The 18,028-nt window shown below is 33.4% G+C and overlaps 1 protein-coding gene across 6 annotated transcripts in view; it reads left to right on the top strand.

Annotated features, from left to right (window-relative positions):
* Window positions 1–322: 322 nt before the first annotated feature.
* LOC150086442 (prominin-1-A-like) overlaps window positions 323–18,028 on the top strand; it is a 378,392-nt gene continuing 360,686 nt past the window's right edge. For 5 of the 6 annotated variants that reach the window (XR_016546893.1, XM_090372582.1, XM_090372587.1 and 2 more), the window contains exon 1: window positions 323–485. The gene's annotated coding sequence lies outside the window, so the exon portion shown is untranslated. Of the gene's footprint in view, window positions 486–520; window positions 584–18,028 lie in introns of those variants that run through there. The other variant, XM_090372586.1, reaches the window with a different exon arrangement.

Here is an 18,028-nt window from a genome sequence, read left to right on the forward strand (position 1 = left end):
AACTGTAAAACTATCCATTTAATATCCATTTCAATTGTCCATAATGTATAGTTAAAACTATACAATGTCAAACTGTCCATTTAATGTATAGTTTTTCAGTTATAACTCAGTTTTCAAATTTTAAAACTATTCATTAAATGAATTATGATACTTCTTTAAAATTTTGCAAACATGAACACCATATTTCTGGACTTGAGCTTCAATCAGTAAGGAATGATTTCCTATGTTATTAATATTTTATCCGTTAGGTGGCGGGCTTGGCATGCTCATCTCTATAAGAATGCTACAAAGATAGGAGAAACGCGTGTAGATGGGAAGTTGATGTTTCGTCTGTTGGTGGATGCAAGGGAATTGTTTAAGTTGAGTGATTTGACGTGTGCTTCGATTTATTACCATAATTTGGTACTGCATTCTTGTAGAAATTTGTTTTGCAGAACTTTATTAAATATGTCATGACAAAAGTGTCCTGCGATATACAGCCAAAGGTATGAAAATGCCACTTTATAGTTTTATTTGTAAACATAGCCAAGGAGGAATGAACTATTTTTGTAACTTTCCTCAGCTGGCGTGATTTCTTTATGTTGTAAGTATGTTTTCCGCAGACTGTTTTTACGAAATAAAATAAAATAATAAGTGTATGCAATTACGGAGATACCTTTGACTTTTCGTATTATTATTATTATTATTTGATTTCACGAAATCAAAGGATAAAAACCCCGCGCTTTGCTTGATTGTCTTCTTACCCGGTGAAGAAAAACAGCATTTTTTAATGTGTTTTTTCATAATCCCATGAATTCTTAATAAGAATATTTCATGTGCAGTGACAAGAATAGAATCTATTCTGGATGTCTGTGTGATTCTGGAAGAAAGGGGCAGTAGTCTTAGGGAGAGAGTGTGTGTGTGTGTGTGTGTGTGTGTGTGTGTGTGTGGGGAGTGATCAACAGTCGAATTCTAGTTAGACATCGAGGCAAACTGGTTTAGACTTATTTAAATACTTCCATAGAAGAAGCGTACAAAGTTATGTTGCCTTTGCTAACGTTCCTTACTTCAAAATTTTTTTTCTGATTTTTAAACTTGACGATTTAATAATGTAATTGTCTTGTTTATAGCAGTCGTGATTTTATATCTTTTTCCCTCTTTGAATAAAGGAACAATTCACCCAGTATGATATGCACAGTTTATTTTCAAGTGAAATAATTTGTTTAGCCTTTGGGATAGTTAAAAAAATTAAGATCTGTGGCTGTTTTTCTATAGGTATTACCCCTATTGTAATTTTGAATATCCATATTGCAGCGAAATATCTTTCGCTTATTAAAGTGAAAACTAATGTTCTTTTAAGTTAATGGAATATTCTGATATATGGAGTATTTTGATAAAATGAATAGGAAAAAAAATACTTTTTTTTTTTCACGACTATTATGTAAAACTTGTCATTTAGATTTATTTTGTTTTTAGATACATTTAGTGGCCTATCAATGTATAGGGCAGAGGACCCAAAATGAGAAGAAGAGCAAAAGTCGCATAAAAAAACAAATAAAATATTGTGGATCATATTCCGAGCGCGTGATGATATGCTACCGTTCAGCTTCATAATTCTTAGATTATCAATCATTATTCTTAATCTTTTCGGTTTTATGTAATTCATATTGCAGGTGTGCGTTAGTTTAGTTTAGTTTTCATTCGTTTAATTGAGCGAAATTATTTGCTAATGAGCAGTGCTATTTTCAGTTTTTTTGCATAATTTTTTTTTCAAGATTGATTAGTGAGAATAAGAAGAAACTACCAAAAACCTCTTGTAGTACATATTTTTCTCATTGAATGAAGAGATCTGCGTTCAGATCCTGTTTATCGCCCATCATCAGTTTTGTGTCAACCTGAAATTTTAAGGGATAGTACACTTACTGCTAATTATAATTTGTTATTATGTATTAATTTGCTTATGAAAGCAGATTTAAATTACATGGCACACAAGGTCAGGTGAATAAAGATTTCGAAGTGTTTAGAACGCTACTACTGTTATTGAAAAACTGTCTGCACAATGAATAGAAGCACTGAATTATTCCTAATATTTCTGGCTATGCAGATCAGGCCTCTTGTTTTTGACTGCATCTCTGATCTCTTAATAAGAATATATATACACTTAATGATTTCTAACTTTATATACTGCTTAGTGTAAATTTGTAATGAATTATACCTTTTTATAGTAAAAAAATAATTTTAGCATAACTTAACTTTTATACCTGTCAATCAGAATTCCCCCCTCCCTACCTCTGTGAAATGGAAAACTGAAATCTGAGGACTGATGTTTTGTTGCAAGTTATCACTATTATTTTTAGAAATGCTAGATCATGATCACACTTCTCCAGTTCTGAAATTTCAATTGGTGTTTTCCATCTGATTTTTTTTTTGTTTAAAAACTAGTAAATAAAGTTTTTATAATCTTTTCATCTTATCCAATATGATACCTTGACAACTACCTTAGGATATTCCAATTTGGAGGCAATCTTCAGTATTTGATGATCAGCCTGAATGTTTCTAATGCAGGAGAGTATATCCCAGGGGCTCACATTTGGCTATCCCAGGGGCTCACATTTGGTTATCCCAGGGGCTCACATTTGGTGAGTATGGGCTTGGCAAACCCAGGGTCCTGAGCTGGATATCATCATTCTTCTATTTCTTGCTTTCTTGGTGATTCCCTTTTACACTCTCTCTCTCTCTCTCTCTCTCTCTCTCAGGGTAATGTGGGAAATTTTTTTTTTTTTTTTTTTTGGCTGGTGCAGCATAAGCCTCAGGCTTCCTTGCACCATATGGCTAATAATAATAATAATAATAATAATTTGTCGATGTGCAAAGTCACTAATGTGATGCATCATCATCAGTAATATCACATTTATCCTTGTATTAACACCCTGAGGTTTTATTATAAATATAAAATAAACCTTTGTGTATATGCAACCAAAGAACCACTTTTAAAAAAATGTGGACATTGTGGGATCCAAAATAAAAGTTTTTGTTATGCAGATATTTTTAACAAATTCAGTCTTGGAACTTCATGATGCTATGGATTTGTCCACCAGATTATTCAGTTAAAACTACCCTTGTTCCCCCTAGCCATAGTGAGGTAGCTTTGTGGCAGATTTTGGCTATTTTTGGGTCCCTAAATGCAGTTTTTGGAACTAATATCATCATTAGTATGACAGTCATTTGATAATTTGCAATGAAATATAATCAGTATTTATAAATAGTGGTTACATTATTTATTTAGATTAAATAGACTGCTGACTTATTTCATTATTAATTTTCATATAAGAACTTTTTTTTTTAGTTTGAATGGTTTGGTGCATGTCTTTTTGCGCTTAATGATAAATTTGTCTCAGGATAATGTACCATCCTAATAAAATTTAAAACTGACTAACCACTGCTAGTTCCATTTTGTCTAAACATATCCTAGCACATTGTAAAGCAACTGGAGATATCATTCAGAATATAATTTACTGTTCTGTGGGAAAAAGCCAAGCAATCTGGGTAGATTATCCATTATACACATTTTTATGTGCATAATACTCAGTATTATGTGCATAATTTATGTAATGATGCACTTTTAAACCTTATTGTAGCATAAAATTTTTAAAACAAACTTCACTGTAAAATGAAGTTTGTTGAATATGGTTGGGTTAGTTTTGGTTAGTATTATACAGAAGTGATATTGATGTAATTTACTCTTGTTTCTCTTGTTCTACTTTATTAAGTAGAATCTATAAAATTATTATATTCATGTAATATAGTTTGTTACTCATAAAAATGTGAATTTATTTGAAATTAAATGGAAAATAAAAGCAAAAAATTTTAGATAACTAAATTTTGGATAACTAGAATTCTCTACATCCTTATGAGCATAATATTTATCAGATTATTTGTTATTGTATTATATCATTTATTTATTCTACCAAATTGATTTTGTCATGAACAGTGGCCCCTAGTAGGGCTTTTGGAATGTTATGGATTTCTACATTTGGTTTAATATAACCAGTATTGCAATATTCTTAAGTTTACTTGTTTTCTGGTACTCTTACCATTAGTCATTTATTTGCAAACTTTCCAGATATTCTAAGGATGGACATAGCACATTAACTCATTCTATCACTTTTGATTCATTGACGTTCTTTCTTATACTGCCCATACTAATGTTTGCTGGGAGCATTAGTTTTACAATGGTAGAATTTCAAGGGATGAGACTAAGTGGCACTTGAGAATTAAACTAATTGAATGTGGTATAGGGGTTAGTAACCTTCTAGGCTTCCTGTGGTGTGGTGTTGATGGTGAATTTTTATAAAAAGGGGTCAGTATAAAGAAATTGTTTGTGATATTGCAAAATTATGTATATACAAAGGAGCATCTGGAGGAGATTCTTTCCACTAACCAATAAAGTTCCTCCCCCCTCCATTTAAGTTTAAAATTAATTCTTGGTCAGTTTTTTTTTTTTTTTGTTATATACTAATGATCAAAATGAAGAGGGTGCATTTTTACCATTTACTTCCAGTTGTTACTATTTCTTTAATCATTTATTTTTACTCCTGATGTTATGGCTTGTATTTGGAGTTTTCCAGTTACTATTTCTTTAATCATTTATTTTTACTCCTGATGTTATGGCTTGTATTTGGAGTTGTCAAAAGCTAAGCAAAGAATTTTTCAGAATAAGCCTTCTCAAACCTTGTTTGTAATGCTAATGTTGTTGATATTTGGTTTTTAGAAGCATTAGCAATTAAGGCCATATTGCTCCGGGGATATGCAGTGGTCATTCACTGACCTTTCCGTATCCTCCACATTTGGTGGTCATGGGCTCGAACCCCCCCATCTAATCAAGAAGCATGTGCTACGCACTGCTGCTCCTGGCTATGGAGGTGCTGTAATGCTAATGGAAGGAGACCTAAAGCAATTTTCTCCATTTCATTAGCAAGAGAATTACTTGCATGTACTCTTTTTAAACTGAATTTTAAAATACCTTAAAATGAACATAAAAATTGGACTCTTATGTAGGAAAGTAAATGAAGTTTTCTTTTGCAATTCTAATTAAAATTGCAGCTGATAAAGATTTTAAATCAATTTTTTTTTTTTTACTCATATGATGGCTTAATCCAATTTTTAACCCAGTGTAGGAAGTTTATTTCCCTTGGATTTTGATTGATGTATGGGTTTCTTCTACGATGCAGTTGTCTGTAGTAGATTTGAATGAAAGTAAAAAAGTAAATGTTTGAATAAACAGGTAAAAGAATATTCACAATCTTCCCTCTCAACTTTGCAAATTTTTGTAAATTGTAATGCAAATTTATTTTTGACTTCTTGAATTTGATAACAAATTGTTTTGACCCCATCTCCCTGTTATATAACAAAATACAGTACTCTAATTCATTTTATTTCTTAACTTTTTCACATGAGTTCTTGGATGTGTGTGTGTGGGCTTACAACAGTTTTCAGAACATGTGTAGGCTATGTACGTTTAATGCATTTCTAATGGCAGCAGGCTCTATGGAATAGGTTTATTTGTGGAATTTTCAAGTTTTGGTAAAATGAATAGTTTGTACATAACTGCTTTTAAATCTTAATTTGTTATTTTGGCTTGAATGTCCAATTTTAAGAAATTATTTCAAAAATCTAATGAGAATTTAAAAAAAAATGACATTGTGGGGGGAAAATTACTTTTTTTTTTATATGCCGTAATCAGTTGATCTATGGGCAGATTTAGTGGAAAAGCTTGGCGAAACTCAGTCAGTTGCTCTTGACATTTCTAAGGTATTTGATTGTTTGGCATAAAGATCTTCTAAACAAGCTTCCATCTTATGGATTGCAGATTTTTTTTTGCAATTGGGCATCCAGTTTTCTCTTTGACTGCTCACTCTGGCTGATGGTAGATAGCTCTCTCTTCCAACTTCTCCACTAATGCTGGTTGTTTGCAACATTAATTTTTCTCCTACTCTTTTCCCTCTTGTATATTAGTGACTTCTTCCACTGACTAGAAATCTTACCTGTAGTTTTGCTGATGATAGCCCACTGCATTGCACCTTCCAGTTCAATAAACCTTGCCATGCACAAACAGTCTAACTTCTTGATTATCCACCACCAGTTCTTAAATGCTTCTCTCCAGGTAAATTTCTCAACTGTGTTAAAGGTAACTTAATTTCTAGCTCATTTTTGTCTTATATCTTGCAAAAAGTTCTTCTGTGCCTATCTTATCATGCAACTAGAAATAAATTTTTAGATAAGATCACTTAACTCTGTTAGGGAATTACCCTGACTTCTAATCTTTTGGCATAAGCATATCACAAATACTGCTTCCTCTACATCTAAAAAACTGGGTTCTCCCTTTTGCTCTTGGCATTACTTTTCTTCTAGACAACTGCTTACCCTGTACAAATCTTAAATCCACCCTAACATGGAATATTGTTTCTACATTTCTTCCCAGGGAATTCAATGGGAGGCATTGGGGCATATTTCTCCCTTAACCATCAGTATAAGTGTTCCTAGGTCTAAAAAACTAACCTGGTTGTCATTGCCCTTATGATGATACCTGGATATGATAGTAGTTCCCTCTTTTAGACTATCAAAAGAGATCTCCTGCAAAGTCTATCCACTTTGTCTTGTAGATGTTCTGTTTTTGCTGCATATCTTTTCTACAGATATGCGGCAAAAATATTAGCACTATTCTTCTGTAATTCCCCTTTCTCTCTTTTAAGCAGTCTGAATGCATGCTGCAACTAGTCAGTATCCATTTATTTTTGAACTTTGGGCTCACAGGACCAACTTTTCTTCTTCCCTTTGCATTATGTAGAAATTAAAGTCTAATTTCAACAAGTATCTTCTCTCCTTTTGACCCATTGACAGTACTTACTACTACAGGTTCTAATACCTTTTTTTTTTTTTTGTATTTGGGGTTTTCATAAAGTGTATGTAGTAAAACACAATGAGATTTTTCTGTATATATGTGGTCTCTGTTATTGGGTATATCCACTGGCTTATTTTGCAACTTGTTGCAAAGACAGATCTTGGCAGTATTACTTATATGTACTGATTTTGTGTACATGTTGTGTGTTATGGTCACAGGCAATGGTATGGCAGTTTAGCTAACAAGAGACAAAATTAGGTAAGGAATTAGTATAGATTTGCACTCCTGCCTTTGTCTAATAAACTTAGAATACTGAAAGAAGTAGTTGGAGGAAAGTGAACAGTAGTGGCCTCCGTAGCCGAGTGATCAGGAGCAGGAGTGCAGTAGCACACGCTCTTTGAGTAGACCGGGGTTCAAGCCCCTAACTGCTAAATATGGTTAATCTGCACTGGACCAGCGTGGCAGATAATGGTCCACTTCCCTCATCATGAATTGTTAAGGAGGCTTCCCCCTGCGCATGTGTGTGTAGAATCAAGAATATGAAGTTATTAAAATCTTGTTTATACTCTGGCACGACCACCATGTAAGTAGAGTATTACAATAAATCAATCAATACAAATCATTAATTGTATTTAGCAGTCATGGCTTGAACCCCAGTCCACTCAAAGAGCATGTGCTATTGTACTCTTGCTCCTGACCACTCTGATACGTCAGGCATATTGCTCAGGTTATCCAGGAGTGCAATTTCCCGGCCTTGGTAGTAATGGTGCTGGATTTTGTAGATATGCAGATCAGTAAATAGTTGTACATATCATATTCTTTAATATATTTATTATCTTATAATAATCTTATATGACCACAACACTCAACATATATACAAAATGAGTGTGTCACCTGATTCAATTTCATCAACTTTAAATCAAATCTAGAGAATTTATTCAGTTTTGACTTTTGTAAGCCCAAATCAGAAATTTGAAGCTAAGTGCAAGTGTTTCTATTATAAACTGTTTACTAGAAATGCAGATGTTGCAAACACTTAATATTTATAGGCAGTTTGGTCATTATTTGAAAATGGTCTTTGAAACTTGTTTGTATCACAAAGCCTGCAGAGGAAAATTGTATGTATCCTCCACACAATAGAGTATTCATGAATTTGAATATGCAGATATTTTCTTGAACCTTCTATCAAAACAGTGATCTTTCTTTCCAGTCCACTGGTTGCAACTTTGGAACATCTTTACTTTTATTTTCTTTGCAATTGTATTTTTTTTAAATTCACCTACAAACGTTTTCCTGTTAATATCTTGCAACCTGTCCAATTTCTGCATTACAGCTAGCCCTCCTACAGTATGCATTAACAGAACAAACAGTTAATAAAGGTTGGAACCAGGTTAATTTATTTTAACAAAATGAGGGTTATTAGCAGTTAATCAAATTCAAAATGTAATTTCAATTAAGACTGGGAATAATGGCCATATAATGAGCATCCATAGATTCAGAAGCAGTGATTGCAGATGTGTAAATATATTTTCTGTTAATCTGATTAACTACTGTGAAGTTGTTGCAAAGAATAATTTTGACATCTACTTACATTTCAGTAAAGCCTTTGATGCTGTGCCACAATCTATGATTGTTCTGTAACTTAGAGCAGTATGGCATTAGGGGTAAATTCCTGCTATGGATAAAGGAATGGTTAAGTAGTACAAGACAGAATAGCTATTGCCCACTGCTTTTCATGGACTAATGTGATATGGGTTCCACAAGGGTGGGTGTTGGTCTCCTTTACCATTTTTAATATTTATTAATGTAGGTGACTTAAGTTCGATATCCATGTTGCTAATGATAAAAAAGTGGGAATGGTTAATGACAATAAGCTGGGTGCAAGAGGATCTAGAATTAAACTAATCAGGTGGGTTGGCAATTAAGGCATTAACAGTGACAAGGTATTGCATTTGAATAACAGTAATCCCAGAATAACACGCAATTTGGGTTGTGTGAAGTATAAAAAAGATTTAGAAGTACAGGTAATTGTATAGTCCTATGTGAAATTCTCTGAACAGTGCAAATGAGCTGCTAGGATGGTTTGTGGGGGTTCTGTCAGTGACATATAGGAATTTTGCCAGAAGGGACAAGGAGGTGATTGTCCCATTGTATAAGGCAGTAGTTAGGCAGCAGATTGACTACTGCATACAGGTCTGGAAGCCTCATTTTAGGATGGAAAAAGTGCAGAGAACAGCAACAAGATTAGTTGGGAGGTAGAATAGAGAATAGTTCTGGAAACTAGGCTTTTTCTTTGTCATGTGCATATTGTGTTCACCATGTTCTCTAAAAGTAACAACTTTACTCCCAGGGGATGAATTTTCGTGAAATTTTATATATGGGCCTTTTAAAAATATTTGCCAACCCATTTCAAATTTCATAAAAAAATCATCTGACAAATAGAAATCCAGTTTTTATATATATATTTATATATTTTTTTCATGCAATTTATATAGAATAGAATTTCTTAGATTTAAATATAGTTTTAATGTAGCATTGTTAGCTTTAGATAGTCTATATACACTTTACATGTCTTATGTAAGATGTGTGAACTGGTATCACTTCTGAAGAGATGCCTATGTATAGGGAGAAAAGAAAATTAATAAATATACGAGAGGAGTAATAAATATTAAACAATTGTAATTAAATTGAACATCCAAGTTTATTGAATGTAAAACTATAGTTTTTTACATTCTATAAAGTTTTAGTAATTAATTGATAACTATTTTTCAATTTCTGTTAATTGCAGAAAAAGAAAAAATTGAATTATGCCTGTAATGTAATGCAAAATTTATGTTTAGCCAAATATTTAATATTTGATCATGTCACTAAAATTCAAACTTCTTACCATTTTTAAGTTTCATGACCTGATTACTTGTGTTAGTTCTTCCCAAAAAATTTAACAATTTCTTCTGTAAACTTAACTTCTGATAGAATTAGTTTCTCCATTATGAAATGGCTGTAGACTTTACTATGGAGTCCTGGCAAAGAAAATAATACAAATAGAATTAAAATAAATATTGTAAAGCAGAGCAAGCCTCAGAGTTCCTGATCATGATTCCACATGACGGTATGAATTGGCATAAGATTATCTTCTTCCCCTCGTGACTTGCATTTGCTCATCAAACAAATTTTTATGCATAATAAAATGCCCAAAAACATGAAATATGTTTACTAGTGCAAGGATTTTTTTTTTTTCATTAAAAGTTTTTCTAGCCCAAGGTCAGGTTAGAATACCATAAAAGAAATTTTCTGGTTCTGTTATTAAGTGGGATGCACCTTTTTGTGTATCAGTGATGCCTAATGAGAGGATCCCCCACCCATGTTAGTGGAACCAATAATTGCCATTTATACTTGGTTGCAAGGCAAATAGAAATAATCATTTAGTTCTGGGTTTTTGATGACAAGTGTGTATTTGTATGAGTATTCACTGTTACAAATTCCTGATATCATTCATCTTTGGGTATATCTCCTTTCAATGAAAAATTTGTTATGTTATATAGGGAAGTTACAGGTGTTGTATTAATTATAATAAATATCACAGGCACAATATGGCCTTAGCAGCCCTTGTGCCATTAAACAATAATAAATATCACATTTCTAAATGTAAAGTTTTTCACTTTGGGAGTGGGGGGGAGAGAATTTGAAATTTGGCTTGTGTCACTTTTGTGGGGTTGTGAACCACTTAGCTTCTGGAGTTGTTTTCTAAATGTAATATGCCTTTGATTATAGAAAATTTGAAACAAAAATTAAAAACATGAATTATTTCTATATACATTTATGACCTTGCTGTGTTATCACTGAGGTAGAAAGCAGAAATGAAGAAAAAGTAGTGGAGCCTACTTTTTGCTTCTTTTGACATAGTGATTAATGGAACTTATTTCAATATAATTTTTTTTTCTAAGATAAACTGAAATAAAATAGCACATAAGAATAACTTAATTCTTTCCTCCTTTCCTGGTATGTTTGTAAACCTCTTTTGGATTGGACTGTAAACACAAGTGTTCCAAATAGCCCTGATAATGAGGGTGACAACCATTTTGTTTTAAGATGGCCTGCAATAGTCTCATTGAGAGAATCTAATAGGTCCCTCCACATTGTGAAGAATCCTAATAAGAACATAGTTGTGTTCTTGTAGGCATTCTATTTTATTATTATTATTTTTTTTTTTTTGAAAACATTGTCACTGAAGAGTTTTCCAAAGCATTCTTGCAACCCAGATTGCATGGATGCAGTGTATAGGTATATCATATGACAATTTTCTAAGTGTGTTCAGATGTTTTACATTTGGACGCTCTAGGTGAATTGCACTAGACAGGAGGCCAGTAACAAGTAATTCTAATTAGAATGATTTTCACTGAGAATTTGCATTTTAATTTTTGAAATGTAAATACATCTTAAATCTTTATATATACAACATGGTATTTGTAGTTTTAATTCTAAGTTCAGTTGCATGTTTCTATTTGCTGTCATTAAGAAACCAGAGTAAATCAAGCAAAAGATTAGGCATGACCTTGTTGATTGATGCTGATATGGTCATGTTTGTAGTCATTAATCAGAGTGGAAAGTTGTAGTTAATGGATTTCTCTATGGCTTCGGAGAAGGTCAAAGTGATGCTAATGAGATAATTGATTGTAGATTTGTCTTCCTTCTTAGAGATGGATTAAATATGGGCATATATTCATGTAATAGGAATGCAAATATGCCATCAGAACCTGAACTTTTTGGAATAAGATTATTCAAGATTCTAATGTGCATAGCTGTGGAACATATGTTCAGTTCTGAAACATGCTCATCCATAGAGTGAATGTTTTGGCAGTCAAATGTTGTTCTTCCACACTGTGGGGAAGGGGGAGCTGGTTTTGATTCCCATATGGATGGGTTTGTATATTGTGGCAGAGAAGTCAAAGCTTGCTTTTCTACACACCTTCCATTCTAGGAAGTAGGCTTATTAACCATAGAACAGACTATTTACTGGTGCCTTTTTTGTTAATTGTCTAACACTTAATCTTAACCCAGTAAAATTGTTGTACCAAGTAGGTGTATTATCCAAGAAATTGCTTTTGGTGTTATTTCTTAAATACTAATAATAGGTCAAAAAAATGAAGTGTGTGTCCTTTATACTTGAGGATATATCCATGGTTACTAACAGTCCTGGCATCTTGAAGACACAAGCAGAGGAGTTGTTTGTTGCAGAATAGCAGGACTTCACTGAAATTCAGTTTGAAAAGCATTTGTCTGCCATATGGCAAGCCCTAGATGTCATACCTGGAGAATGACTGAAAAACTTCAGGAAGTGCTATTTGTACCTAATCTACAAGCTCTAATCAAAAATATTCTAGTACTGTACTTCATCTTAACAAAAGGAGAAAAAAAATACATCCAACGTTCTTGCCATTTTTGAAGCATTATTTGGGGGTATTTCATTGTGAGCTTGATTGAGTTATACTGTCCCATTCAGTTGGATGGGTGGAATTTCTTCAAATCTGTTCTCTCAGCTTCATTTTGAATTTGGGGAAGAGAGAAATGGTATGAGCTAAGTTCAAGTAAATATGGTACTATTTGAGCCTCTTGTTAAAAATATTGGTTTAATAAAATTTAACAGGACACTTAGCTGAAATTCTTAAGTGTTTCATAAGTTGGCAGCACACCCTCTGATTAGGAAAGTGTACTGTTTAATTTTCCTATATTCTGGTAAGTCAGTTTCTTTTCATATTTTTTGAAAGGTATCTAATGTTGCCATTTTAAGCCAAAATCATAAGTGTAAAAGTTTTTTGGTAGGTATATCTTTCTGAACATGGTTTTTATTTTATTGTATTTTTCTCCATCTTTGAGACAAGCTACTTCTATGGCTAATATTAATATTGCTTAACTTTCTGCTGCTTCATTTTAACTTTTCATTCATTCAGTTCTAATGGGAATAGAGCCAAAGCCATGAAGTTTTCAGAGATCTTTTTATAAAGAGACGTAATAAATCTCCTCTAGCATTTTTGGCATTTGTACCACTTTTCTGTTATATTGCCAATTTTTACGTCAGTTTTTTTTTTTTTAGTTATGTTGCAATTAAATGAAATTAAGGAAGCTATTTATGTTTGTTTTTCTCTGTTTAAAAATGCTATAAGTGGTTATAAAACAACCACTCCACCCAACTTTTCTTTTTGCCACTTTTGGGATAAATTCACTAAACAGGCTACAAGTCTTTTTAATTATTTTACATAGCATATACATAAAAATGGTACCAGTGGGAGATGCTTGGTGTTTACTTTTACCAATAAGTTTTATAGGATAAATAAGCAATAAATAGTTAAAAATAATTTTAATTCTGACATTGTATTCTATAATATGATCAAAAACACCATCAGAGAAATCTTTATCAGGGGGATTCAACTACTGAACGGTGAAAAACTGAGATAGCAATGTGGGGGAGGGAACAGAACTCTGTGAAAATTATCACAGCAACTGGGGTTTTTTGGTTTTTTTTTTTAATGAATGTGGTGCTGTAAAGATTTTTTTTTTGCTATATTTTTCCCATTTAAAAAGTAATTAATGATGGAAATCAAAAATGGATACCACACTAGAGGAATATATTAACTCTAAAGGTATTTGGGATATCAAAAGCAGTACAAAACTTCAGTTGTCTCTACGGTAATACCAGGAGTGTTGTAAATGAATTTAAATGATTTTGGGCTTGCATACAAGATGAGAAATTTCATTTTAGTGAATATTGTGTTCAGGAGAGATATGAAGGCAGGGGAGGCTGGGTGAATTTTCTGATCAAAACTTACCTGAAGGTGGCAAGCATGTTCCTTGAGTCAGATTGAGGTAATGCAGTGTAGTCAGTATAGTATGAAATGACTTGTAGTGATTTGAGAGTAGGACAAAAATAAGCAAGATTGTCTCATTATGAGTGACTTCAGCCTACCTCTTATAGACTAGGAAATATATGGACTAGAAATATGCTGTGGTAAGTTTTTTTTGAATAAACTGGTTGATTGGTTACTACTTATCCTAGATGTTCAAGAGGCTGTAATATCCTAGATTTGGTTATAAGGAGCCTAACTGTATCAAAAATTTGGCAGTGACCACAATGCCATAAAGTAGGTTGTATCTAAAGAAACATGTGGTCAAAGGTAAAGGCAAGAGCTTTAGTTTCAAGAGGGGGAACTAGAATGGAATGAGATTTCTTGAGCTCAGTTAACTGGAGAGACTGTAGTATCAGATCAAAATATACTATGGGAAATACTAAAGGGATTGTAAGATGCCAAAATGGATGCTAGTTAGGTTAAGAGTTCAAGCAAAAGAAACAAGCATAGAACAATTACATGATTCAGAGCTCTATGAATATTATAAGAGAATGTTACAAAACCACTGATAATTGGTGGAATTTGATTATGAGAAAGCACTAGCAAAGAGCTAAGAAAGGGGGTATAGAGATATCCTGTTTCCTATTGTAAGATGTAGACCTTACAAATTAAAATAGAAATATTTGTCTTGCTAAAATAAATCCACGAAGGGCAATGGAAAGTGAGAATTAAGTTAAAGGCAGAGTATTAAGTTAAAGATAGTAAGTATTAAGATTTCATATTTAGTTTTAATGTAAATAAGGTTAAAGTTGGAAGAATGCTGGATTTAGTAATGAATAGTTTTGGATGTGGGAATTAAAATAGTGGCTAAAAGGTAAACAAGTAATTTAAATAATACAGGAGAACAAATAGATAGCTCAATGACTAGAGAAGGGGTGCGATTTGAGAACAGGCATAAAAGGGTTGCTGAGGGAAAGGACAATGGAATTTATGAAGTGTCTCTTTTGATCTAAAAACTGTTAGAAACTAAACAGGAAATGAGTGGACGTCCAGTGTTAGTGTCAAAAGAAACCGGCATCAGGCTGATTGATATTTGAGTGTTTCGATATATTTAGAGAGAAAGGTGTGAAAACAAAAATGAGAGTTTTTGGAGGTTACCAGCAAACATGAAAGGTCATACTGGCGTGTTAAAAAAAAAAAAAAAATAATAATAATTTCTAGAGAAGGGTTATGTTGTGCGCTAGAGAGACAGCTGGGAGAGTTGTTTTGGCAAATAGAAAGGAGTGGAAATTTAAACAGAAAATGGGGATTGGTTGGAGTCCTTAGGGAGGCATTCAAAACTTGAGGGAAAGAGTAAAGTTTGGGGTTGGAGAAAGTGTCCATTTCATCTGATTTCTGTGTGGCGTGGTCTAAGGGGAGAAGGTTGTGAGTTGCAGGTTGAAGTAGAGGTAGGCAAATTTGGTAATGTAGCACTTGTAGAAAAAGTGTTGAGTAGCTTGCAAAAGAACTGCTCGTAGGTTCCAGCTCCCACCCATAGAGAATGAGCCAAGAGTGTACACATGTGCCTATATAGCCTACCTGAGATGGTGCATCCTGTCTGCCACTAAGGAAAGCAGTTGCCCAAGAAATGGGAGAAACCCAGAGTGCCACATAACCGAAGTAAGCCTGAACGCAAGGAATGTGGGATCAGCAGCCATTTTGGAACGTTAAGTCTGTTCCCTGTTTTTTATTGAACCCTGAACTCTTGCACTCAATCTGAACTCCTGTAAGAAATTGATTGACAGTTCTTTCTAATGAAGTTAAATTTGAAATAGGCAAGTTAGTAATAAGGTTGCAATAGTTTGTTATGAATGTAGATGATTATGAATTAGCATAAGGGTGGTAAAGGGGATGACTAAGCTGATAACTAACGAGTAATTAAGGTAGAATGAGGGATTAATAATGAATTTTACTGATGTAAGAGGATACCAGTTGTAAAATCATTTCACATGTTAAAGGCTAGAAACAAATATTCTAAAAGAGTAATAAGAGCTGAAGTAAATATTACTGATGTAAGAGATAAAAACAATTGGTAATGTAAGAGGATGATTGAGTAATCGAGGATTCAAATTGAGTAGAATACAAACTGTGATGTTAATAATTCGTAAATTGAGAATAGTTGATGAGATAGTGTAGTGTATAGTAATATGGTTTACATATGTATATGGAAATTGGTATGCTTGTATGTCATTATTTGTTTCTTTTATGTAATGTTGTCTTTAATGCTCATTAAAGATTTGTAAACAAATGTCTTTACATACCCTAGAATTTTTGAAATTTTCTGTAAATTGCAGTCAGATTTGCATTTGTGGGATGGGATTGTGACATCAGTGGGATATTCAGTGAATTGCATTTTAAGTTAATAATTATATTATATTCATTCATCTCCCCCCCCACTAGGATGATATGTGAGTACAAAACAGAAAATCAAACAATCCCTTAATTCATTGCAGTGAAAAGTATATAGAAAACCCAGCAGAAATGGCAGATGAGTTAAATAGTACTTTTCAATGATATTTATAGTTGAAAGCAAGCTTGAATCTCCTGAAAATGATCTCAAAGTGTTTGTTAGAAAAGTTACTGAGAATAAAGGTGGGCAAAACTCAAGGGGAGGTTATATATATTTTTTTATAATTAAAGAAGGCTGCATGTGAGTATCAAACCATTGGGAATATTGAGGTTCAAGAGAAGTGCTGTCTTCCCAGTCCACAGGTGATGCCAAACAGGAGTTGGGTAACTATAGTTGAGAGAGACTTCTGGTATGGGATCATCTATGGTTAAAGATGTGATTTGGGAATATTTTGACAAAAATGGTTAGGCATGATCTATCCTTAAATTCATCTGGGATCTATTTGCTATATCAGTCTGGTGAATTACTATTGACATAATTGTTAAAGAATTGTATGCAGTAATGTAACAACTTTGACATCATGACTTCAGGAAAAAGTTTGGTGCTGACCCCTGTGGAAGGTTGCTATATAAACTGGAAGTTGAGTTATCAGTAATATCCTCTGTTGGATTGCAGTCTGGCTGAAAGAGAAAAAGGGTTATCATAAATGGTCAATCTTTGGGGTGGACAAATGTAATAAGTAGTTTCTTCAGTACTTGGTGTTGGATCCCCTCCTATTTTAAATTATCATAAGTGATATTAATGAGAGTATATAAGAGCTGTCAAAGTTTTCTGATGATTTGAAGGTAGAAAGGGTGGTTAACAATTGGAGCCAGGCCATGATGCTTAAAAAAAAAGACTTGATTTGTTGTACATGTGGTCCAAGAAAAAGAATATGGCAACTAAAGTGTAATCCTTCTAAATGTAAGATTATGCAGTGTATTAAAAAAAAAGCAGTTAAGAAAGAGCATGCTGTCCTCTCCATGATTTATAGGACCTTTGCTAGTAGGACATCATTATTCTGCTATACAAGACTGCATTTGGAATATTTGGTTCTGGAGCCAACATTTAAAAAAAAAATCCCTCTGAGATGGGTTCAAAGAAATGTGGCCAGATTAATGAGTGCAGAAAACGCACATAATGAAAGGTAGCTTAGAAGGTTGGCAACTAAGCATTTTTAAGGGAAGATTTGATTGGTGTGTATTAGGTATTAAATACAAAGAACTATGAAATTTCACAAACTGCATTGCAGCCATAGATAGAAAACAAATTTAGTGCCCAATTGATGCAGGCTCAACCTTTTACAATTATAGGGAAGATCATTCTGTTGTGCTGTTAGTACTTGTGAATCCTGAATGTAAATTTATTGCAATTTATATAGGTTCACATGGCAGAAATAGTGATGGAAGTGTGAGTTTGAAAAAAAAAAAACAAAACACAAACTTTGGTAAAAAAAAAGTCCAATCAACTCGACATTCCTACTGCCACTCCCTTATTTAAAATGGTGAGCCATAGCCACATGTTATTGGAGGAGATGAAACATTTCCATTAAAAACTTACTTGCTTCTAGCCGACATCATTCAAGGAGGAGATGAGGCTAAGAAAAAAATTTCAATTATCGATTGTCCAGAGCTAGACGAGTAGTAGAAAATGCTTTTGGCATTCTAACTGCTCGATGGAGAGTATTTCGTAGGCCTTAGAGATACAACCCCAAACAGTTGACAAAGTGGTGCGTGCTGTCTTCACAATATGTTATGCAAAGAAAGTGAAATGCCTGCCAAAATAGAACCTTGACCACCATATAGAATTTAGGTTTCCTTCGAGGAATTGCTACACTTGGATAGCTTCACGTGCTACACCGTTACACGTGAAGGTATC

Source organism: Mastigoproctus giganteus, chromosome 4, assembly GCF_048544385.1.
Source record: "Mastigoproctus giganteus isolate SK-2022 chromosome 4, ASM4854438v1, whole genome shotgun sequence".
Taxonomy (NCBI): domain Eukaryota; kingdom Metazoa; phylum Arthropoda; class Arachnida; order Uropygi; family Thelyphonidae; genus Mastigoproctus; species Mastigoproctus giganteus.